Consider the following 26,793-nt stretch of genomic DNA (forward strand, 5'->3'; position numbering starts at 1 on the left):
CTTATTGAAACATATAAGATTATTAAGGGTTTGGCATGCTAGAGGCAGGAAACATGTTCCCAATGTTGGGGGAGTCCTGTACCAGAATGAATCAGAATCAGAATGAATGCTGTTTATTGTCATTTAAACATAACCTCAAACGAAATTACGTTTCTGCAGTCATAACAACAAAAAAACCTAAACTCACAATTAAAACAATTCCACACAAACATCCATCACAGTGAATCCCCAAATACCTTCTCACTGTAATGGAAGACAGAAGTCTTATCTCTTCCCTGTTCTCTGTTCATATTCTTCTCCCACAGCCAAGCAGGCAAACTGCTGCATCGAGCTGATCGAGGCTCTTGATGTTAGACGTTGGAGCCTCCTGGCGGACAATGGTAAGTCTTGCGGCCGTTTAAGCCATGCCGGGTGATGTAAGGCCCCGCTCCGGGTCGATTTAAACCCCTCGATTCGGGCGGGCGAAGTTTGCCATTGTGGGAGCTCCGAAAAGCGGTCTCCGACCAGGGATCTGCGAGCTCCCAATGTTACCGTCCACAGGGCCTGCAGTGGAGCCTCCAAAGCTCCGAAGTCGGGTCGCAGCTGCGCGCCACCACAGCGCTCCGCTCTCCGAAGTCGGCCAGCTTCATGATGGTGAGTCTGCAGGCTCTGCAACTGGAGCCCCAGGTCGATTCCGGTTGGAGGCCGCCAGCTCCACGATGTTAGGCCCAACGACAACGGAGAATCGACAAGGAAAAAGTCAGGTCCCCGTACAGGGAAGGGATTAAAATGTTTCCCCTACCCCCCCCATCCCCCTGTCCCCCACATATACACAGCTAAAAATAATATAAAAATTAAAACCAAAACATCCACTTAACAGGACAAAAAGAAAAAAAAGACAGACGGACTGCAGAGGCCGCTGCCGCGAAGCGCCGCCATCTCCAGGGGCCACAGTTTAAGAATAAGGGGTAAGCCATTTAGAATGGAGGTGAGGAAAAACTTTTTCACACAGAGGGTTGTGAATCTGTGGAATTTTCTGCCTCAGAAGACAGTGGAGGCCAATTCTCTGGATGCATTCAAGAGAGAGTTAGATAGAGGTCTTAAAGATCGCGGAGTCAGAGGATATGGGGAGGAGGCAGGAACGGAGTACTGATTGTGGATGATCAGCCACAGTGATCAGCCACAGTGAATGGCAGTGTTGTCTCAAAGGGCCGAATAGCCTACTCCTGCACCCATTGTCTGTTGTCTATTGTCTATTATCAGTAGCGTTCTTTGGTAATTTCACTTCTTATCATGGTGTTTCTGGACATGCTTTGACCAAAGTCCAAAATTAATATATGTATGTCTGCAAATTACCTCAATGTACCTTCACAGTCCCAGGCGTCGAACAATTTAACTGAATCTCATTGTTTCCAGATTTATGTCTCAAAGTATACTACAGGAATAATATGCATGTGTCAAAAGGAAAAAGTATGGAGCTGCATAGACACAACAATAGAATGCAAGTTAGCAGAAGTTACCATCAGATTTCGCAGACCACACCTTGAGTTATGTGCCTTGAAACTGACTCACAAGGCAAATACTCAAATGTCGGAAGAGCTGCAGGAAATATCACCAAGACTCATTTCCTGTCTTGATCTCTGAATTATAAGGAAGGATTGGAGTGACTTGGTTTTTGTCCTTGTAAGGAAACATAGGCGAGTTGATCCTGTGGAGATGCAGTATTAACTTTACACACTATGTGCAAAATGAAAATCTTGAAATATTTTACCTTGAATTGAAGTACTGCAGATCTTAGCAGCTTCAAATAAGTTTTTAAAAGTTAGAGATGGATTTCAGAAAGTTCTTCTGCAGACAAAGAGCAATTTGTCTTTGGAATGGGCCCCAGATGGAGGTGAAAGCCCTGCAATCTTACAAGAATTATTTTAATACTGTAAAGAAAGTTGCTCTGGGACATTGTGGATGAATGATTAAGAGGGGTGAAATAATATTTATCATCTATAACTAGCTCGATCATCTCACTGATATTCATTATTGAGTAATGCCCCAAACATTCAATGACATGTGCATTCCTGGAACTAATTTTGCTTCTGGTACAAACAGAATCTTGTCATATTTCTGGGTATCAGAACCAGGTGTGATCAGAAATATATTCAGCTGAAAGTTATCCTTGACAGTAATAACATTTAGTTTCTGAATTATCAGTGTATTATTTACTTACTATTTAATTACATGGAGCTTTATAATTTTTTTCATTTCTCAAGTACCAAAAAAATAACTGTTGATGGATGGACTCACTTTATATATGACACAAGCTGAACATCATGGCTTACTTATGTTATTCTTATGCATGTAGTGTGTTTAAGATACTGCTAGGTACATTATGTGTATTTCATTAATGTAATTATCCTATATTAAAGGATGTGCCCACACTATCCAACATGTTAACATGTTGCAGATGTTAAAGGAGATGGGCTGAGCAAATTTTAATTTTAAACAGGGTTTGTGCATGGAACGTTCTGGCAAGGTTGGTGCGGCAGCCATACGGTGTTTAAAATGCTTTTAAATAAGCACAAGGATATGCAGGGAATGGAGGGATAGGGATCACATGCAGGCAGACGAGATTTGTTTATCTTGGCATCATGTTCGGCACAGACATTATGGGTTGAACAGTCTGTTTCTGTGCTGTCCTTTTCTGTGTTCTATAATCAATCGGCACAGCAGTGCATTTGTTTGAAATCTATATTGAGCTGTATCTTCAACAACCCAAAATGTTAGTCATAGTCATAGAGTCATAGAGTGATACAGTGTGGAAACAGGCCCTTCGACCAAACTCGCCCACACCGGACAACAATATCTCAGCTACACTAGTCCCACTTGCCTGCTTGTCTCTGAACTTTCTAAACGTAGTCCTCAAAAATATTGCCAAACTGAGGCAAGCTATGATTATAAAACAGCTTTATCTCACAGCAAGTGAGTAAAAAAATAAGGAAGTCATGATGCAGCTTTACAGGGCTTTGGTAATGCCGTAAATGGAGCATTACGCGCAGTTCTGGTCACCCTATTACAGGAAGGATGTGGAGGATTTGGAAAGAGTGCAGAGGAGTTTTACCAGATGATGCTTAGATTAGAGGGTATTAGCTACAGGAAGAGTGGTGGACAGACTTGGGTTATTTTCTCTGAATTGCCTGAGGTTGCGGGGAGAACTGATAGAAGTATATAAAATTATGAGAGGCACAGATAGGCAAATACTGGAGGTTATAGCCTAAACGAGAGAGGGATAATGTTTAAAGGAGACAGACGGGGCAAGTTGTTTTGTACACAGAGGGTGTTGAGTGCCTGGAATGCACTGCTGGGGATGGTGATGGAGGCAGATAGGATAGTGGCATTTAAGAGGCTTTTGGAGAAGCACGTGGTTAAGCAGAGAATGGAGGGATATCGATTGTGTGCAGGCAGATAAGGATGGATCTTGGCATCATGTTCAGGAGAGACATTATAGGCTGAGGGGCCTGTTTCATTGCTCTATATTCTATAAATGGTTAGATTCATTAATGCTAAGGATTTTTCTTCAATTTATAATATACATATATTTTGTGTGCCTACCTTCCGCAATTGGCAAACAGTAGGACACACAAATTAAAAAAGTGTTTGTCAGTGAATTTTTCTGTCCCTGTATATTTTTCTGTCTTGACTAGGGAGCCAATGCCCTGCACTGTGAAACCCGGACTTCTAACACTATGTGTGTGAAGTGCTTATTCATTATGGGAGAGGCCAACAAAAAAATATATTCGTTTTATTTTCAGGGAAGAAAATCGAACACTTTTTAGCATTTAACCACTTCCTAATCTAAGCGTGTTCTTATAAAAATGTGACTGCATTTTGTTAAAGCCCAACACTTAAATGAAACTAGAGAAAGAAAAACCTGAAAATGCATGTGTCTACAAAATTAGAAATATAAGTTGTCAGCATTTCATGTCTAAGATGGTTATATTTCTTCCCAAATTTCTTATGGAAAATAGTCTTTACAAAAAAATCCTTTAGCATAATAGTCGAGTTATAATGATAACTAATAGGGGAGCAGAGAGAAATATTACACATAGTAATCTAATTGAAGCTTTCAGCAACAACATTACCTGCAGGTGTGTAAGTTTCCATTGTATTGCAATGTTTGCCTCCCTGAAACCATACCATCTCATTTTACTAGTGTACATATAGTTGTTTTTTTATAGAGGTAGATTTGGACTCTGTTTTGTATTTGCACTGCAACTACTGCAGCTGTTGACTGCCAGAACAGTTTGCGTTGACAAGTCAAGTCATTCACACCACAATATTAAACAAGTGCTAATGTCATTACCGCATAGTAGTTCACTAAATCACTTGTAGTTGATTAGCTGTGTCCCGTGGCTAGTTTGTAACCTCGTGAGGTAAAACCTCACAACTGTTCATCATTGGTGCTGTTTACAGAAAGGTGCCTAATTTGTCACAATTAACACCAAGGTCGCAAAGTTCAAGAGGGCAATCTCACATCTGGGATAAAATTAACCAGTTTAACAGTTTCTGGAAATTATGATGAATTACATAGCGGAAGGAATTCTATTCGTTCCACAAAAAGCTGCATCCATTAATGCTACAGAGGATGCTTTCAAGCTCATATTCAACACGGCCCCTTTCGTCCAGCTATGTGTTAATTTCCAAATAGATCACCATAATTTTGACTTCCCCCCCCTTTTTCCAAGTTCCGCTCCAACCTTGAGGAGAGACTCTTTTAAAACCTGGCACTGGATAGGCTACAGAACATACTCATTGCCACTGAAAACACTATCTATCCCCCTGACTATGTGCCAGCTATAACCACTACATCCCTGATCAATGTGTAACTTGAATTCTCCTCTGTACCATAGTGCTATGGTCAGTCTCAATAAAACCTAGGAATTGTAGAATATGTATTGTGTGTTCAGTGTCGTTACTGGAAAATCATTACTTCTGCCAGTTCCTCATATTGCACACTGGTATTCATCACATAAAATAAAACAAATGGGGTAAAATGCTCCCTTATTCTGGTACTTCATCTGAAAAGTATGCAGTTCAGCAAACAAGAACATTAGGCCAGTGTTCCTGATTGAAACCTGGTCCACTTGAATTAATCAGTGTTGCTAGGGCATTACAATTGCTTTTACTCCTGTACTACAGAGCAGCAAAATTGGAACACAGATATCCCCTGCTGAAGCACAAATGTGGTAACTATTACATAATATAAGAACAATCTGCTTCACCACTTTGATCTCATCCCACCAAGACAAAAAATTAAACTGCCTTTCCATTATAATTTCAACATTCACTTAAATAGTTGGGCAGGTTGAACATCTCATCCAGGAAGTGACATCAACTGTGTAGCACTTCTTCAATGCTGCACTTGTTTCTCAGCTCGAGAGATCCTTGTTGCACATTGATTCATCAATGACATCTAGATGAGCAGACTGACGTTTAATTAATGAAGGCTAATTGATGGTTCTTAACAGCTCATTAATAAATACATTGAGATCAATTACGGACTGGGGTTAAAATTTAAAAAGTTATAATTTAACTAAGACAAAATGACTTCTATTGCAAAGTGTTGCAACTTCACACAAACAGAGCTTGAAAAAAGAAGTAAAAGTCATCCCCCATATGCTCTGCACTTAAACACAATAAAAGTATTTTTCACCACCTCAATGGTTTTGGATTAATTGAAAAAACATATGAGTATGAAACATTTCTGCCAGGACTATAAACCTTTCAGTCCTGGTTTTAATGAGGAAAGAGATGTGGGCAAATGATCAACACACGAACAGGAAATGGGCCAATTGGTAAAAGCTCTCAATAGGCAATGTTCCTTCACTTCTTCATATTTTTATATTTAATTCCAAATTCTCCAAGTAAGACGAGAGCCAGATTCAACAGTTAAGTGAATTTACAGCACTGCTTTTGGAGCAGGATGAGTAAGACCAGTTTAGCAAGACTTGGCACTTTCCCTGATTTCTGATTTTCTTTTAATTATTTTTATTTGTTCATATGATGGTAACTTCTGCAAGCAAGTCCACATTTATTGTCCATCCCAAATTGCCCATAAAATGAATTATTTGACAGGCTACAATCATCAGACAGCAATTTAAGAGTCAAATAGTTTGGAAATAATGGCCAGACAAGATGAGGATGGCTTAGACTCTCAGAAGAATTTAAGTGAATCTGGAGAATTTTTACAGTACATTAGTCAGTAATTTTACAGTCATTACTATTAGAATTTGCCTTTTAATTAAAATGTAATTTAATTGCTTTAATTGAAATTTCTCATCTTCCCTAGTGGTATATAAACGACGCTTCTGGAAACCAATTTGGTAACTGAATCACTAGGTTGTGGAATCCCTATTTACTGTTAATAACTTCCTCCATCATCAAACATCACACATGCATGACTATGCATCCATCTAGGCATCTCCTTCCCTACCCACTCTCTGATCCCTAGCAGCAGCCTCAGATCTCAGCTTTTCTACTACACCCTTTCCCAACTCACCCCACTTTCAATGAGCAGCTGTTCGGAAATGGGAAATGACAGGGAAAAGTTTGAAATATATTCTGCAATTAATTCCGCAGGGCGTCCTAGAAGAGTGTTATTCTGGGGTTACCAGACTGTTGGATTAGCTACCAGAGCTACTCCAACAGCTTGACTCCCAATTACCTCTCTATAAACACCACAGGCAGTTTAGTTTAGAGATACAGCGCGGAAATAGGTCCTTCGGTCCACCGAGTTTGCATCGACCAGCGATCCCAGCACGTAAACACAATCCTACACACACGAGGGACAATTTACAATTATACCAAGCCAATTAACCTACAACCCTGTATGTCTTTGGCTGTGGGATTAAACTGAATAAGTCAGGGATAACCCATGCGATCACGGGGAGAACGTACCAACTCCAGACAGCACCCGTAGTCAGGATTGAACCGGTGTCTCTTGCACTGTAAGGCAGCGACTCTACCACTGCACCACTGTGCCAGCAGTATATCCATATAAAACACCAGGGGCTTTACATGAAGACAGAATAACAGTGAAAGTTTTGCTTGAATTGGAGGATGAGATAAATTTTCAAAAGCTGTAATATTAACTTGATTGAAAGGTAGTTTATACTTTTTCTAAGCAAATCCTTTCTCCTAAGTCTTAATCATAATGCTAATTTTATTTTGCTGGGTAATTTATGATGAAACACTTCTTTAAAGAGGCATGCCACTCTTGAAATACATTTATATTTATTATCCTGCTCCAATGATTACAGAAGATATAAATGATGGTGAGTTTTAATGTAATACTCTTCCATTTCAGACAATGAATGATTATTGATCATTTGTTATCTTCCCAAGCTTGAATTGCTACAAGCCCGGCTCTCCCGGCAGACCCATTGTCTCTGCGTGTTCGTGCCCCACCGAACTCATCTCCACATACCTTGACTCCATCCTATCCCCCTTGGTCAAATCCCTCCCCACCTATGTTCTAGACACCTCAGACACTCTCCGCCGCCTCCACGCATTCCACTCTCTGGGCCCTCACCCCCTCATCTTCACCATGGATGTCCGGTCACTCTACACCTCCATCCCCCACCACGATGGCCTCGGAGCCCTCCGGTTCTTCCTCGACCAGAGGAGTAACCTATACCCAGCCACTGACACTCTCCTCCGCTTAGCGGAGTTGGTCCTCACCCTCAACAACTTTACATTTGACTCCTCCCATTTCCTCCAAACACAAGGCGTAGCTATGGGCACACGCATGGGCCCCAGCTACGCCTGCCTCTTTGTCGGGTACGTTGAACAATCCTTGTTCGAGACGTACCAGGGCCCCATCCCCGACCTCTACCTCCGTTACATTGACGACTGCTTTGGGGCCACCTCCTGCACCTACACACAACTGACTGACTTCATCCACTTCACCACCAACTTCCATCCGGCACTCCAATACACCTGGACGATTTCCGACACTTCCCTACGATTCCTTGACCTCACCATCTCCATCGCAGGGGACAGACTCCTGACCGACATACATTACAAACCCACTGACTCACATGGCTATCTGGACTACACGTCTTCCCACCCTGCCCCCTGTAAAGACTCCATCCCCTACTCTCAATTCCTCCGCCTACGCCGCATCTGTTCCCAGGATGAGACATTCCATACCAGGGCATCGGAAATGTCCTCGTTCTTCAGGGAACGGGGATTCCCCTCCGCCACAATAGATGAGGCTCACACCAGGGTCTCATCCATACCCCGTAACACTGCTCTCTCTCCCCATCCCCGCACTCGCAACAAGGGCAAAGTCCCTCTGGTCCTCACCTTTCACCCCACCAGCCGGCAAATACAACACATAATCCTCCGCCATTTCCGCCACCTCCATCGTGACCCCACCACTCGCCACATCTTCCCATCTCCCCCCATGTCTGCCTTCCGCAAAGACCGCTCCCTCCGCAACTCCCTCGTCAATTCTTCCCTTCCCTCCCGCACCACCCCCTCCCCGGACACTTTCCGTTGCAACCGCAAGAAATGCAACACCTGTCCCTTCACCTTTCCCCTCGACTCCATTCAAGGACCCAAGCAGTCGTTCCAGGTGCGACAAAGGTTCACCTGTATCTCCTCCAACCTCATCTACTGCATCCGCTGCTCTAGATGTCAGCTGATTTACATCGGGGAGACCAAGCGTAGGTTGGGCGATCGTTTCGCCGAACACCTCCGCTCAATCCGCAATAACCTACCTGAACTCCCGGTGGCTCAGCACTTCAACTCCCCCTCCCATTCCCAATCCGACCTCTCTGTCCTGGGTTTCCTCCATTGCCAGAGTGAGCAACAGCGGAAATTGGAGGAACAGCACCTCATATTCCGTCTGGGGACCTTGCGTCCGTATGGCATTAACATTGAATTCTCCCAATTTTGCTAGCCCTTGCTGTCTCCTCCCCTTCCTTAACCCTCTAGCTGTCTACTCCCACCCTCCCATCCGCCCGCCCTCGGGCTCCTCCTCCTCCTCCTCCCCTTTTCCTTCTTTCTCCCCCCCCCCACCCCCCATCAGTCTGAAGAAGGGTTTCGGCCCGAAACGTCGCCTATTTCCTTCGCTCCATAGATGCTGCTGCACCCGCTGAGTTTCCCCAGCCATTTTGTGTACCTTTGAATTGCTACAACCTGCTTTCTGCTGCTGTCAGCTGAAACACAACTCATTTAGTGGGCAGTGTTGGCATTAAGATATGAAAGCACAGATTTATCCTAACTTCAGACATCTCCCCCTCTTTTTTAACGCTTTATTGTGATAAGCCATTTTAACTTTTGTTACTGGTTTTAGCTGCCTAATTGGTGTATCTTTTATTGTATTGTATTGTATTCAATTTATTGTCATTATCTCATAAGAAACAATGAAATGGATTTTCCTTAAAGTCAAGTACCATAAAAATAAATAATAAATAAATAAAACATATATTTTTTTAAAGCACAAACACAGAAGCCCAGCGCCACTGGATGAGTGCACCTATTGTCTATATCTGATATAGACAATAGGTGCAGGAGTAGGCCATTTGGCCCTTTGAGCCAGCACTCCCTGACAAAATACAGGGAAATGTAAAAATAAAATGAGAAAAGAGGAATGCAAAGGAATGCAAATATTAGTTTATTTTGTGGAGAACAGTTCTGATGAAGAAAAACACAGGTCAACACTTAGAAATATTACATTTGGATTCCCATCCTTATCACTGACATGTATCGTGAATAGCTGGGTCCTAAGCAATTATCCTTGTGGTAGCCCATTAGCTATCATCTATCACCCTGAAAAGATCCATTTATTCCCTCTCTGTTTCATGTTTTCCAATCAATTTTCAATCCATGCCACAATACACAATAGGTGCAGGGGTAGGCCATTCGTCCCTTCGAGCCAGCACCACCATTCAATGTGATCATGGGTGATCATCCCCAATCAGTACCCCATTCCTGCCTTCTCCCCATATCCCCTGACTCCGTTATCTTTATAAGCCCTATCCAGCTCTCTCTTGAAAGTATCCAGAGAACCGGCCTCCACCGCCCTCTGAGGCAGAGAATTCCACACTCACAACTGTGTGAAAAAGTGTTTCCTCATCTTCGTTCTAAATGGCTTACCCCTTATTCTTAAACTGTGGCCCCCGGTTGGCACAATCTCAAGTGGGACTTAATTAAATTTCTTCTGAACATCCAAATGTATCACATCCACTGGTTCACTCATTTCTATTTATTCAGTTACATCCTCAAAAGAAAACTCTGCTGGGTTTGTCATACTTGAATTCTCTATTATAAATCCTTGTGAAGTTCATCTAATCCTTTTGATATTTTCTTACTATCCCGTTATCACATTCTTCAAGGTTTCAAGGTAAGTTTATTGTCACATGAACCAATTAAGTTACAGTGAAATTTGAGTTACCATACAGCCGTACTAAGTGAAAAGCAACAAGACACACAACCACATAAAAGTTAACATAAACATCCATCACAGTGGATTCCACATTCCTCACTGTGATGGAAAGCAATAAAGTTCAATCTTCTTCCTCTTGTTCTCCCGCAGTCGGGGCAGTTGAACCATCTGCAGTCGGCGCGATCAAAGCCCCCGCAGCTGATGATTGATGCCCCCTCGTTGGAGTGATCGAAACTCCCGTGTTGGGGTGGTTGAAACTCTTTCCGCAGCTTGGAGCTCCCGAGTCGGCCTCTTCTTACCAGAGACCGCGGGCTTCACGATGTTAAAGTCCACAGACCCCGCAGTTGGAGCTTCGATACCCGACAAAGTGATCGCAAGCTCCGCAATCTTAAAGTCCTTTGAGGGCCGGGTCGGTCTCCGGGAAAGGTCGCCAACTCCACGATGTTAGGCTGCAGTGGGGACAGAGATACGATACGGAAAAAAATTCAATCACCGTCGAGGTAAGAGATTGAAAAAAAAGTTTTCCCCAACCCCACATAAAACAAACCAAGGAACACTAAATACTTTTTAACACATACTAAAAATAACAAAAGGAAGAAAGGACAGACAAACTGTTGGCGAGGCAGCCACTGCTTGTGGCGCCACCTGGTGTTTACTCTTTATACAAACGCCAGCATTTTCACTGTCACTGATAATAGGCTAACTGCTCTGGTGTTCCATGTTTTTTCTCTCCTTTTATGAAATGATCATGTTACATTTGCCATCCTCCAAACCGCAGGAATTAATCTGAAATCTGTAGAATGTTGGTAGATGACAACCTATATATCCACCGCTACCATGAGAATATCTATAGTTTACTAGGATGCAGATAATCAGTCCCTGAAGATTTATGTTCTTTCAGTTTGATTAATTTCACCATGACTATTACTTCTAATAATACTAACACTAATAATTTATTCATTTACTTTACACTCATGGTTCCCCAATATTTTCCTGCATTTTGTGTGTATTTTTCTCTGAAGCCGAACTATTTGTTTAATTGTTCTGTCATTTTGTTCGCCATTATAAATTCTTATAAATTCTTCTGGTTCAGACTTGTATCTTCCTTCCACTATTTGCCCAAAACTTTGAAACTGTCTTAATCAACTTGTCACATTTTATTTGTTATTGTTTTCTATTGATTGCATTCAAGATTGCATTATTACAATTTACTTCACAATATTATAAAATTATGCATGCTATCAAGATATCTTTCTTGTGATTTTGTACGTCGATCTTCTGAGTGAAGTGTGGAGATCAAAGCCAGAATTCCAGATTTTCTTCCAGTTGATCAAATTGTGAAAGCACCCTTCGGTGGCCTTAGCCCCTTAGGGCCCCAGGGAGTTAGATGTGGCCCTTGTGGCTAAAGGGATCAGGGGGTATGGAGAGAAGGCAGGGATGGGATACTGAGTTGGATGATCAGCCATGATCATATCGAATGGCGGTGCAGGCTCGAAGGGCCGAATGGCCTACTCCTGCACCTATTTTCTATGTTTCTATGTTTCCCTCGCATCTTTAGGAGAAAAATAAAAGTATTTTGTCTGGAACCAGGTGTCATTTTATGGGGCAGGCAGGAAATAAGCAAGCTGCAGTGCCCTAATAGCAGTTCCCAACCTTGGAGTTGTAACCCAACTTGGGGGACACAAGGACAAAATTGGGTTTGAAACTATGCTTAACTCAATGAAATATTAGTTGGATTTTTTTCTCCCTTGACGATGTGGCATATTTATTAATAGCATAACAGTATATGTCTATTCAATAAATTTTACATTGATCAATTTAGTTATGGCAGAAGGACCGAAAACATACATTACAACAAATATTTATGACATCTTGCCTGCATCATATTAGGGTGCCAAATATATTTCCAGTTTGAATAGGGTCATTCTAAATGAAAGGGTGAGAAGAACTAAAGTTGGAAGAAAGATGAGGAATCTCATGTACTGTGGTCTTAAGAAAAGCGATTGAGTAAACCCTGTGGTCCCTTGAGCTTACTTCAATAAAATTGGGATTGATCCACCATCTCATCCCCTTTTCTTGTTCCGTTGCCATTTTGTTTTGTTCCGTTACTGGTACATGTGACAATTGAGCACTCTTGAGTCTTGACTCTCTTTTGACATCCCTCTGTTTCCTTTGTGTCCAAAAATCTAATGGTTTCAGTAAATCCTTCACAGTCCTCCTCACAAACATCAGGGAACTGGTATTTAAATTGGGAAATGGGTAGGAACGAGCTGCAGATGCTAATTTAAACCAAAAATAGACACAAAATGCTGGAGTAACTCAGTAGGACATGCAGCATCTCTGGAAAGAAGAAATTGGGTGATGTTTTGGGTCGAGACCCTTCTTCATTGAAATTGGGAAAGCTGTCCCACAGACTAATCAAGCAACACAGAACACAGAATCATACCTTACCCGCGATGTGCCAGACTTCCATTGCAAACCCTCAGTATTTCTTATCCCTCAAATGTAATGATACAGTAATATACAGGCAGGATGGAGTAACCATGGGAATCTTGACTATTGAGGCCCCGATCCCCTGCAAACTCATGGTTACAGTTCAAATGTGAGCTAGGAAATGCCCCTGTGATTAAACCATATCATACTCCCTCAACTAATGAATCAAGGAAAATAGTTATAAATCAATCATCCTAGTCCCATAACATCGCAGCAAAAGTTCCTCGTGGTGGTATCCTACAGCCAACCATCTCTTAACCATCTCCAGCTGCACCATCATTATTTCAGAGGTCAGAATATTCACAAATTAACCTCAGTTCTACTTATCGCACCTAGGCAATTGAAGCAGCTCATGCCTACTTGCAGCAAATTCTAAACAATGTTGATAAGTGGCAAGTAATATTTTCATGATAGAAGTATCAAGCAATGGCGATCACTAACAAGAGAGGATTTATTGACCATCCCTTGATAGACAGTAGCATTACTATCATTGTCGTCCAATATCAATGGCCTGGCTGGCCGATAATCCCTAAACACTCAACCAGAACAACCGCAAGAGCAGGTTAGAAACTGGGTATCCTGTGCACCTCATCGTCTCACTCTACCAAAGCCTGTCCACTGTCTGTAGGGGCTTGGTGGAATACTCTTCACTTGCCTGGAGAAATAAAGCACTAGCAGCCCTCGAGAAGCATGACAACATCCAAGACAAAACAACCACTCGATTGGGACATCATCAATCACTCTAATACTCCGTCCCTCCACAACTAGTACACAGTGGCTGCTCAGTGTACACAGCCAGGCATGCTAGCAGTATTTTCCAAACTCATAAACACCCCTACTAAGAAGGACAAGGAAAATATATTTGTGTGAATGCTACCACACCTCATCCTGATTTGGAAATATGTAAGCAGTGTTTATCATTACAAGTTCAAAACCTCAGAATTCCAGGACTGAAGTAAATCAAGAAGGCAGCTCACCACCATTTTCTCAAGATCATTTAAGATGTGCAATAAATGCTGGCCTTGGCAATGACACTCAGAAGTCACAATTAAATGGAAACAAAGAATACAGCAGAATGCCACAAATTTCTAGGAACAAAAGTTCTTCTCTGACTTGTTTTGCTGATCCCTTTTGCTGATAATATTATCCCTGGTCCAATTTCAATTGGCTTCATGGCAAAAAATACCTCCAGGAATTCCCTGATTCATGCAGTTTGACAAAATATGACACCATATCATTTGTTTAACTCGTAGCATTTACTATAACTGTGCCAGAGTTGTCACCTTGATTCCTTCTTTCAATCAGACCTTTATTACTGCACAAAGAATTGTCCAAAGGTCACATGTTGCATTTAATACTCCATGGTCCTTCTAACCCATGTGATGAGCTATGTCGAGTTAGAATGTAATTACCCAGAAAGAATAATGGCTTCTAAATTAGATGCTAACAATGCCCAGCTTTGCCAAAAAATATTATTTGATATTAATGGGCCATGAAATACTCTCTAATTACTGCATGATTTTAGAAAATTGCAAACAGACATCTTAGAGACCAGCTTATATGTTTCATAATTGTTTTTGCAAGAAAATGTAAGGTGCAGTCTAACAAATTGCTGTGATAATATATTCAGATTCTCAAGCTAAAGTTAGAAGGTTAAAGTGAGCAATCACATTAACTAAAAGTGCAATTATGGCATGTTTTCATTACTTTGAACTTTATAAGCCTGAATTATCATAGTTAGTTGAGTAAAGTTAAAGAATTATCAAGTGCAGTCTATGAATGTTTGTGCTTCTCAACCATTCAGTGAGCACTTATTTTGAATGCAGTCAATGCATTCACTGAACCTTGTAAATTCACAGATTACATGTATGAAAACATACTCTATTGCTAATTACACCTGAACAATCACGGTTTGTTAGATTATGCGTGAATTACATTTTGAACAGCATTGTGAACCATAAAGTGCCTCATTATAATTTCCGGAACAAGAAAATTGCTGAACACTCTAAGGGCCTTGTTGTACCACAGGTACATTTTTGAAAACAGTGACAGTTGACTGTGGAGGAGTTCTTTTAGGCCCTGGTTATTTCATCAACACAATTAACTGCATTTACTCGCACATGTGTCAGTTAAATTCTAAAAGTTCACAAAGAGCCATGAGGGCAAACTCTCTTTACAGCATTAATTTTCTGAAATTGAGTTGAAAAGCCCCCTGCAATTTTAATACATTACTTTCATTCATTTTGCTTCATTTCTGTAACAATTATGTTGCATGGAAACCTCCCAAAATGGTTGTCCGTGTGATTTGATTCCATCTTCAGAGCAAGCATTCTAGGGTCATATTTTAATAGTAATAATGTAGCAGATTCTCTAACGTCTATTTATCAATTCCAGGACAAATTAAATGCCATGTAGTCTTTACCTGCTGTTCAAATTGATTTATATGCTACTAAAACCCATTTGCACGTTTAAATGCAAAATCTGCCATGAACCAGCATAATCGTGAAACTATTTGAAACATTTTTTTATTGTATGCCTCTTGAAAATTATTTTCAAAATTATCATAGTGGTAATTTGGTAAGGTTTGAAGATGAAATTGTCGCCAAAATGAACCATTTAAAATAATTGGGTCAATCCGCATTTCTTTATACTAAAATTAACTATTTAAAAAATCTTCTAGTTAGAGTTGAATGCAACAGACATTTCATTCATAAATTTATGGGAAAAAGTCAAACGTTTTCAAAATATGTACAAATTAATTATTTTGCACCCAAAAGATCTAACTTAATTTTCAGAGGCATCTCAAAACCCTGTCTGTGATGATTAATTCATGCTGTGCTTTGTGGGAGGTAGTAGCTTCTAATGCAGTGGTTTCAAATGTAGTGGAAAAGATTGTGATAACTTGATTCGTATGGAACATAATTTGCACATAAGGTTATATAATTTTCTCTGCTATTTACACCAATATTGGGACACTTAGGTTGAAAACCAGTACAAGCTAGTGATTAGTCCAAGTCAAGTTATCTTACAGTTAGTTCTATGCTAAAGAAAATATAATTAGACCTTAGGTAGCATGTCATTGCCTACAAATAACCAGTTACAATTACTGTTAGTCAAATTTTAACTGGGTAAATGAAAATAAGATGCTAGGAATATTAAATAAGTAATTTTACTGAATGCAAGTTTCTGTATATTTTGTTTTTTGCCAGTACAATGTCTCTAGGCAGCAAAGCAGTAATTCAGTTGACTATTGGCAGTGCTTTGCAGTAGCAAGACAAAAAACAGCATGAGTACTCTTTCCATGAGATAGTTTACTTATATTCAAAATTTGTGATTTTATTTTATTTTTACTTATTTTCATACAGATAAAGTATCAAATTACATGGATGGTTGAAGGAAACAAGCCGACAAAATTTAATTTTAAATAGATATTTTAAGAAAGCAAGCAAACTGGGAGTATGTACTCCCGAACATTGACCATTGATACTTTCTAAGCATTACTATTGATTTTATCAAGACAGTTATTATTTTTGATTAAAATGCTTCATTTGGGAAAGAGGGTCTTGAAATAGAATTGCACTGCACTTGGAATGACCTTGAATTACTCTGAAATTGCCAACTAAGGAATGTTTTACACTGCAGAAAACTCCCTTGAATTACACTATCACTTTCTCAATGATTGGCACCGAAAACCTTTTTATGCTTTATCGACATATAACCCACAAAAGCCATATCTGCATAAAGTGCAGATGGTAGGTGTGGTTTTGTGAATATGACTATAACTCAATTTCACACAGCTTTAGACACGAGTAATTCACATTAAAATAAGCCTGAACAAGGCAAAGAGAATCATAACCATCTGAGAAAGCAAAAATGAACAAAAAGGAAATGCAGTATCACGGCTTTGGCTCCATTATGGTTAGTTCAGTCTGGAGTGAAAGAAAGATTGGTGAAAAATATGTGCTTCATCTCCTCTTTACACCCACCACTGGGGTTGTAAATATTTAATGAAAAGCTGTCAATCACTCTAAACTATGTGTGCAATGTTGTCTGAATTTAATGATATAGCTGGTGAAAGTCCAGAGAGAAATAATATATACCAACCTTGGTGAGATTTCTCTCAGATCGCTGGATTTATGCCAAAGATCAGTAGTTCAGTAGTCTCTTTTCTTCCGTTTATGGATTTTCAACAGACCATCATTGCAGCACTTTCCAATTTATGCTTTGTATTTTCTAGTTTGGGAGATTCTTGTTTCTATTCTGCAGTTCTGTGCTCTAGATTAATGTGTCGATGAGAATGTTGGAAGGAAGAATGCTAAACTTGGCCAGAGAATAAAGAAAGCAAAAAGAAAAAGAAGAATTACAACTACAAAATGTTCATCAGATCAGACAGCATGCTTGGAGAGAGACTGATGATTTCTCATGAGAATTGATGAAATATAAAAACATATTCCAGTGTGGATATAAATAAATCTTGTCACAACGACAGATGGCACAATGGGCTAAGTGTTCGGCTGGCAACCGGAAGGTAGCTGGTTCGAATCCCGCTTGGAGTGCATACTGTCGTTGTGTCCTTGGGCAAGACACTTCACCCACCTTTGCCTGTGTGTGTCCTTGGGCAAGACACTTCACCCACCTTTGCCTGTGTGTGTGAATGTAATTATGTGAAGCACTTTGGGGTCAATGCAAGTTGACTAAAAATGTGCTATATAAATAAAGAAATTTTAATTTAATTTGTCTTGCAGGTATATCAAGTTGTTACATTCAATGTTAACTAGCATCTCCCTGTGTTGTTCTTCTGAAATGAATTAACAAAGTTTACCGGCTTCCTGTAAATTGTTCCAAAGTATGGTATGAATGAGCCTCAAAGAAAAAAGTTGAATGCAGAGCAGTCCTGACATTTCTTTATCTGGAAAATGTATTTCTCTTTACTTAATATTGTTTGAAAGGGGAATAATTAATATCACCCTTGCAACCATACCACATATTTTGTTATAGATTATCTTTTTGAAGGAGTTATGTAATGTCATTAATCTTATCCCCCACATTGTTGAGAACACCACCCTTCCTTGAACTCTCCTATAGTAATGGAACCACTTTGCACTAAACAATCCTGAAAAATACTGTTGTTATGTGGCTTTTGATAGTTTCTGGGAGGTAGCTGATGCATGACTAACATAACACTGAGGCATTATTCCCATTCAAACTAATGAGACCACAATTAGTCAGCTGAGTGGGCAGCAGAAAAGAGTCAGCATCGATAAAATCTGGGCTACGTTAAGTGCTCACAATGCAGGCAGTGCCAAATGTTACCTAAAGCCACTTTCCGATTATTGAAGAAGAATAAGGAGAGGAAAAAATGTAATTATATCCAGGGCTAGTGGCAGGGTGTGTGCATTGCATGCAGTCTATGAAGCCCTCGGGCAGAAATGGGGCCCACTAGCATCAAATTAATATAACGTCAAGGATATTACACACTGTCTTTGTTTATTAGTGGGATATGGTCTTTGTCCCACAGGACAGCACGGTGGCATAGCGGTAGAGCTGCTGCCTTACAGCACCAGAGATCCAGCTTCGATCCCGACTATGGTTGCTGTCTGTAAGGAGTTTGTACATTATCCATGTGACTGCATGAGTTTTCTCTGGTTGCTCCGGTTTCCTCCCACTCTTCAATGACTTACAGGTTTGTAGGTTATTTAGCTTTGGTTAAATTGTCCCTAGTGTGTAGGATAGTGTTAGTGTACGAGGTGATCACTGGTTGGCATGGGCTCGGTGGGCTGATGGGCCTGTTTTCACGCTGAATCTCTAAAGTCTAAAGTGTTTGACGGGCTTCCATTTGCTTTTACGTTCAACATGTTAGCATAATACCATTTGTATCAACACATATCCTCACACTGTATAAGTATCAGTGTATGTAACATTACATTCCTCTTCAGTTCCATGTTCTTTGCCCTTGAACGTAGTGTGAAGGTTATCAGACAGTTTGACATTGTCCACTGGTTCTTCATGTGCAACTGTAGACAATGGATGTTGGAAGTGGTTTTCCTGATTGGATAAAGTTCTGATCAAGCTCTTTTATATTGTTATCCCTTATTGATGCGGATCTCTCCATTAGTTCTGAAGATAAGTCTGCTCTCTCAGGATTTTGTTTTAGCAATGAGATGAGAAACTGTTCAGGTAATGAAGATAACACTACAGAACCAAGACCTCAGTAGCTGCAGTATGCAGTAACAAACTCATCAGGAAGGCTGGCTCCATTCTGGGAGTGGAGTTGGATTCTTAGGGAGGTGGTCTTGGAGGGGGGGATGCTCTTCAAACTGTGGAGCATCCTGGACAATACAGCTCACCCCCTCCATGACACACTGGTCAACCTGACTGGTTCCACCAAGATGCAGGACAGAACGCCACAGGAGACCCTTCTTCCCTGTGGCTATCAAACTTTGCTACTCCTCCCCCTTCTGTCATGTGGTAGACGGAGACTGAGACTGACCCCATTCCCCTCCCCACCACCTCCTCATTCTTTGCACATCCTCAAAGCCTTGCCACTCAATACTTTATTTTCATTTCATGTATTTTGTGTTTTTTGACGGTTTGGCAAATTATTTTTCCTCCTGGGATAAATAAAGTTCTAATGTATCATATCATATTGTATCATATGCAAATGACACTTAGAAACACACAAATGGCTTAATTGGCCTCATTAGTGCCTCAGCACCGTGAAACTATGAGTCATTGGATATATATATATATTAATTCGTGGAATTTCCCAGTGTCATTATCCAGCTGTGTAAAAAAATCTATCACATAAATAATTCTAGCATATAAATAACCTGAGAATTCATCCTGATGGTTTCACTCTGTCACTTCTATTAATGGCCATTGGTTCTGCTGTCTGTCTTCACAACAATAGACAATAGACAATAGGCATTTTATCTAATCCTTCATTAAAATGTAAAATATGAATTACGGGATAAGACATATCAAAATATTAGTCTAACAATCAGTCTATATAATTGCTAAAGCTCAAGTAATTGAGACTGCATTTCAGCACCAGAGAACAATTAAGTACAATTGAGATGGATGTGGAGAGGATGGGCTTCAGAAACCCCTTCATAATTAAATGGAGACCGGATCATGGAAATACATTATGACAGCTACAATGGAAATTACAAGAAGAGATATAATTAAAAATCCCAACAGCGAATAAGAATCTGAAAAGGAAGCACAGGCCTTATGCAAAGTTATAATGAGATGCCTGTACATCATGCTGTTGCCACAATGACTTAGAATGATTCGGATTTATACCAATAAGAGTTATAGTAACACCCTGCAGAGGAACTGACACAAGTCAACCGAAGACATCATATTCCAATTTTATTAAAAGTTAATCTTGAGTTTTTAATCTGTGCTTTGAGGTTTTGACTGCCGATTATTCTCGGACGATCAAAAATAAGTGGTTATTCCATTTTTTCAACTGGGGTTGAGCTCTGAGCTAAGAATAAATTGACAAAAATGAAAACAAAGAAAACGAAAATAATTTTGATTTATAGAACATCTTTCATGACCTCTATGTTTTAACATCAATTCTATACTTTTGAAATATAAAATGCAATAAATCCAATGGCAAATTTCTGCACAGCAAGCTTCCACACTGTGGAACGAGATAATGACCAGCGTTTACTTTGGTTGAGTTGATTGGTTTTCAGAAAGCTCTTCTTCAATGTTATGGGACAACATGTAGAAACAAAGAACTGCAGATACTGGTTTACACAAAGGGACACAAAATGCTGGAGTAACTCAACGGGTCAGGCAGTATCCCTGGAGAACATAGTTAGGTGACGTTTAGAGTCAAGACCCTTTTTCAGACTGATTGTAGGGGAGGATAAGAAAGCTCGAAAAGGGGAGAGGCGGGACAAAACGTGGCAGGTAATAGGTTAATATAGGGAAGGGAGGGGGGTGGGGTGCATTGGCAGATGGTTGGAACAAAAGCCAGTGATAACAGACAACAGACAATAGACAATAGGTGCAGGAGTAGGACATTCGGCCCTTCGTGCCAGCACTGCCATTCAATGTGATCATGGCTGATCATCAGTCCTCCGTTCATGCCTTCTCCCCATATCCCCTGACTCCACTATCTTTAAGAGCCCTATCTAGCTATCTCTTGAAAGTATCCAGAGAACCGGCCTCAACCGCCCTCTGAGGCAGAGAATTCCACAGACTCACAACTCTCTGTGTGAAAAAGTGTTTCCTCATCTCCGTTCTAAATGGCTTACCCCTTATTCTTAAACTATGGCCCCTCGTTCTGGATTCCCCCAACATCGGGAACATTTTTCCTGCCTCTAGTTTGTCCAAAACCTTAATAATCTTATATGTTTCAATAAGATCCCCTCGCATCCTTCTAAACTCAAACCCAGCCGCTCATTTCTCTCAGCATATGACAGTCCCGCCATCCCGGGAAATAACCTTGTAAACCTATGCTGCAGTCCCTCAATAGCAAGAATGTCCTTCCTCAAATTAGGGGACCAAAACTGCACACAATACTCCAGGTGTGGTCTAACTAGGGCCCTGTACAACTGCAGAAGGACCTCTTTGCTCCTATACACAACTCCTCGTGTTATGAAGGCCAACATGCCATTAGCTTTCTTCACTTCCTGCTGTATCTGCATGCTTACTTTCATTGACTGATGAACAAGGACCCCCAGATCTTGTTGTACTTCCCCTTTTCTCAACTTAACACCATTTAGATAATAATCTGCCTTCCTGTTTTTGCTACCAAAGTGGATAACCTCACATTTATCCACATTAAACTGCATCTACTATGCATCTGCCCACTCACCCAACCAGTCCAAGTCACCGTACATTCTCATAGCATCCTCCTCAGAGTTCACACTGCCACCCAGCTTTGTGTCATCTGCAAATTTGCTAATGTTACTTGAAACCCTTCATCTAAATCATTGATGTATCTTGTAAATAGCTGCGGTCCCAGCACCAAGCATTGCAGCACTACACTAGTCACTGCCTCCCATTCTGAAAGGGACCCATTAATTCCTACTCTTTGTTTCCTGTCTGCCAACCAATTTTCTATCCATGTCAGCACTCTACCCCCAATACCATGTGCCCTACTTTTGCCCACTAATCTCCTATGTAGGACCTTATCAAATGCTTTCTGAAAGTCCAGGTACACTACATCCACTGGCTCTCCCTTATCCATTTTCTTAGATACATACTCAAAAAATTCCAGAAGACTAGTCAAGCATGATTTCCCCTTTGTAAATCCATGCTGACCGATCCTGTTACTGCTATCCACATGTGCCACTATTTCATCTATTATGATCGTCTCCAGCATCTTCCCCACCAATGATGTCAGGCTAACTGGTCTATAATTCTGTGTTTTCTCTCTCCCATAACAACATTTCTTAACAAGTGGGATAACATTAGCTACCCTCCAATCCCCAGGAACTGATCCTGAATCTAGAGAACATTGGAAAATTATCACCAATGCGTCCACAATTTCTAGAGCCACTTCCTTAAGTACCCTGGGATGCAGACCATCAGGCCCAAGGAAAGGAAGGGTGGTGTGCGACAGGTTTGAAGAGATGCTGATTGTAAAGCCAGAGGGAGGAAAGTGTTGGTGTTTGGGGAGAGAGAAGGGGCATTGTGTGGAGGAGAGATTAGGTGGGTTCAGGTGGGGCACAGAGATGGGAAGGGTGGGGGGGGAAGAGGTGGGGTGGGGTTGCTGGGGAGAAAGGGGTAGGGTTAGTGAGGGGTTATCTAAAATTGGGGAATTCAATGTTCAATTACCCAAGTGGAATATGAGATTTTGTTCCTCCAGTTTGCATGTGGCCTTAGTCTGGCAATGGAGGAGGCATAGGACAGAAAGGTCAGTGAGGGAATGGGAAGAAGAGTTAAAATGATTAGCAACCAAGAGATCCATCAGGGTTTGGCAAACTGAATCCCAGGGCCAGTATGTCCACCTGAGAAAGTCTTGGCATTATATCTCATTGAAGGATCTGACACCAGCATTCCCTTAGTGTTGCAGTTTAATTTCAATGTAGAGTACGGGAAGAATTTGAGTTTCTTTTCCTGCTCATTATACCAGAGTAAGTAGCTAACAACACAAACTATTTTAAAGTCTGAAGAAGGGTTTCGGCCCGAAACGTTGCAAATTGCCTTCGTTCCATAGATGCTGCTGCACCCGCTGAGTTTCTCCAGCACTTTTCAAAACTCTTTTCAAATTGGCAACAGAATGTGACAGATCCTAGTAGCTTCTGAGATGAAGAAGCTATTTTATAAAATGCTGATCCATGTTGGCTCCAGCTATTACAAAGTACTTGTCATCCTACACCAAACAATGTGATTCTGGAACCTCTGAAGATCTCCTGCAGGGAGATAAGAGGCCTCCTGAAACTGGGTTAAATGCATTATTTGTGCTAGGAGACAGGAAGAACCCACAGTTTGAAGATTCCACATATGAGTTACAAAACACCATGAATGGTTTACAAGAGAACAAGGCTTTGAGCAAAATGGGTAAATATGGGGCAAGCAAGCCAGGTGAAAGTAGAGGAGTAGGACTTGGAGCAATTTATTGGGCTGGATGTTGGAAGTCAAACCAGGACATGACTTTCATAGTGAGTGGTAGGGCTCTGGGGAGTGTTGAAGAACAGAAGGACCCAGATGTACAACAACATAATTCCCTGGAACTGGTATCACTAGTAGACAGGGTGGTAAGAAGACGTTTGGCACACTGGCTTCCTCAGTAAGCACATTGAGTCTAGAATTTGGGGTGTTATGTTTCAGTTGTATAAGTTGCTAGTTCAGTATCACTTGGAGTATTGGGTTCAGTTTTGTTCGCCCTGTTTTAGGAAACATGACATTAGACTTGAAAGAGTGCACACAAACTGTACAAGGATTTGTCAGAATCGAGGGACTGAATTAAAGAAGGAGCTGGACAAGCTAGGACTTTATTCCTTGAGGTTTTGGAATAATCTTACAGAGGTATATAAAATTATGAGAGGCACAGATAGGGTAAATGAACACAGTCTTCTTCCCACATTTGTCTCTTGGTATGTTTTATGTGGGGGTGGATTTGGGGGAAACTTTTTCCAGTCACTTACCTCAACGGAGATGCGATTTTTCTCCGTGTCGCATCTCTGTCCTCCCCTGCGGCCTACAACGTGGAGTGGTGAGGCCTTTCCTGGAGACCAGCCCGGAGATTCAAGTCATGGGTGTGGCACGGACTTACCATCGTGGAGCCTGGGATCTTTTGCCGAGGATCGCCAGTATTGGAGCTCTGACTTGGGCCAGTGGACTTTAACACCATGAAGCAGCGGTCTCTGGTAAGAAGTAGCCAACTCGTGAGCTCCATGCATTCTGATCCATCCCGTCACCAGAGTTTTGATCATCCCGATGAGAGGGCTTGAACATCGGACCGTCAGCAGCAGACCGTCAAGGCCCTGACCACAGGTGAACAAAGGAGGAATGTTGATTCCACCGTGGTGGATGTTTATGTTAAACTTTTTATGTGGTGTGTGGATTTTTGCTTTTTTACTTAGTACGGCTGTATGGTAACTCAAATTTCACAATACATTAATTGGTACGTGACAATTAAATTGAATCTTGAAAATTAAGAATTAGAGGCCATAGGTTTAAGTTAAGAGGGAAAAGATTTAATAAGAACCTGAGGGATAGGCTTTTCACACAAAAATAGTGGATTTAAGGAACAAGCTGCCAAAATAGAGTGGTAAACCTCTGGAACTCTCTGTCACAGAAGGTAGTTGAGGCCAGTTCATTGGCTATATTTAAGAGGGAGTTAGATGTGGCCCTTGTGGCTAAAGGGATCAGGGGGTATGGAGAGAAGGCAGGTACAGGATACTGAGTTGGATGATCAGCCTATTTTCAATGTTTCTATGTTTCTAAAAGAGGTGGTTGAGGCAGGTACAATAACAATATTTAAAATACATTTGGACAGGTACATGGATAAGAAAGATTTAGAGAGAGATATGGGTCAAATATGGGCAAATAGGTGTAGCTTAGATGGCCATTTGTTTGGTATGAGAAAGCAGGGCCAAATGGCCTGTCTCATGCTCTGTGACTTTATGAGTCTAAAATGGTTTGCAGAATGTGGGCAGAGTAATTGTATCTGGCTCCAGAAGAAGCCTTAGAAGTTGAAATGCTGTAGCAGAATTGAATCGAAGCATAGGAGAGTGGCACTGGACTATAATTATGCCAGATGAACTATGTAACCACATGAGGGTGAAGCCAGATGTAGTAGGGAGCCATGGGGAAGCAAACACACTGGAAGGCAGGAAGGTAGAAAGAGGCATAAATCAGCAGGGGGGTTGGTGAAAATAAAACTTGAGGCAACATAATAGAAAATCATATGGACTGGGGCCAAATGTGTATTTAGTCAACAAACCTGGAGGTAAAGTGTCTAATGACGCAAATTGAGGAATAGAAAATAAGTAATGATATATATCCAAATATTCCTGAGGCAAAAGCAATCCACATTCAGAGAATTTGAAATAAAATTTAAAAGGAAGTGTGGGTCAAGGAGACACAGCTTGGAGATTAAGCACAGCGGAAAGTGGAATGGTTTGCGGGGCAAGGCAGAGGCTGAGGTATGAGCAAGGAATTGGGATCCTGAGTGTGAGATAGGCCAGTGCGGAGGAGTAGTTAGAATGTGTGCCTGCAGGAAATACACAAAAAGTAACAACACAGGTCAGCAGAGACTGTGGTGGGTGTGTGGGCAAGGAAATTAGAAGCAGAAGCTCAATGGCCTCCTCGGTTTGCTGGAGATTTGAAAGTAGCTGATAACAAGACATGCAGTCTGAGTGCTCAGCAATTTAATTGACGGAAACATGGCAAAAAGAAGGAGTAATGGGGCGAATAAATTACTGGGGGTAGGAAAATATTCTGTTTAAATGCAACCCTGGTAAAGCTAATCAACAGGAAATTGAAAAGGTGTGACAGTCACCAGTTGTGATGGAGTTGGGTAATTAAGACCATGCCTAAAAAGTTAACCCTTCAATGTGCTATTTGGTTGTGCCTGTACATTGTCCTCGGCCTGTCACGTTCATTCCAAAGAAGAAATGTCGGGGCAGAATACATTGCACTAATGCTCCTGGACATGATGTTTTGTGCTACAAACCAAGATTAAATCATTGTCCTGCACCTGGTAATGGAAGGGTTGTCAATGGTATATTCAAACTTAACATTAGCGTCAAGAGTCATACAGTACAGAAACAGACCCTTTGACCCACTATGTTCATGCTGATTATTATGCTTACCTATACTAGTCCCATTTACCTGAAGCCTTGGCATTGCAAGTGCTTGCCCAGATGCTTCTTGAAAATGTTGTGAGGGTTTCTGCCTACACCACCTACTCAGGCAGCTCAATGCAAATTCCAACCACTCTCAGTGTGAAAAAAATCCCCGTCAGATCCTCTCCAACCCTACCTCTTACTTTATACACGTGCCTTCTTACTTTAGACACCTCCACTATGGAGACATGATTTTTACTATCTACTCTATCTATCCCATCCTTATGTTGTAGGGATGAGGTCGTCTCTCAGCATCTTCCACCCAGGAAAAACAGACCTAACCAATTCAATCTCTCCTTATAACTGAAATGCTTCGGTCCAAGCAATTTTCCAGTGAATCTTTGCACCCTCTCCATCACAATTATTTTTAGATCAAATTACTGATCAACGTTGACATAAATATTTGATTAAATATATCTTAGCAACAACAGGTAATTTTTTTAGACAAAATGTTAAAGTCTTGCATAATCAGATTTCATGTTAAATCAAAAGAAAATGTACAGTAAGATAAGTGTTTTCACTCACAAAAGCATCAACTGTTATCCTTAAATGGCAAAC

General features: G+C 41.0%; 1 long non-coding RNA gene across 1 annotated transcript; it reads right to left on the minus strand.

The window, feature by feature from the left end:
• Window positions 1-209: 209 nt before the first annotated feature.
• Window positions 210-23,182, minus strand: LOC116978761. Its single transcript, XR_004413540.1, has 3 exons — window positions 23,170-23,182; window positions 12,091-12,094; window positions 210-318 (listed from the first exon to the last, which is right to left on the minus strand). It is a non-coding gene; the product is annotated as an uncharacterized LOC116978761 (long non-coding RNA).
• Window positions 23,183-26,793: the final 3,611 nt, after the last annotated feature.

The sequence above is a fragment of the Amblyraja radiata genome, chromosome 11 (genome assembly GCF_010909765.2).
Source record: "Amblyraja radiata isolate CabotCenter1 chromosome 11, sAmbRad1.1.pri, whole genome shotgun sequence".
Taxonomy (NCBI): domain Eukaryota; kingdom Metazoa; phylum Chordata; class Chondrichthyes; order Rajiformes; family Rajidae; genus Amblyraja; species Amblyraja radiata.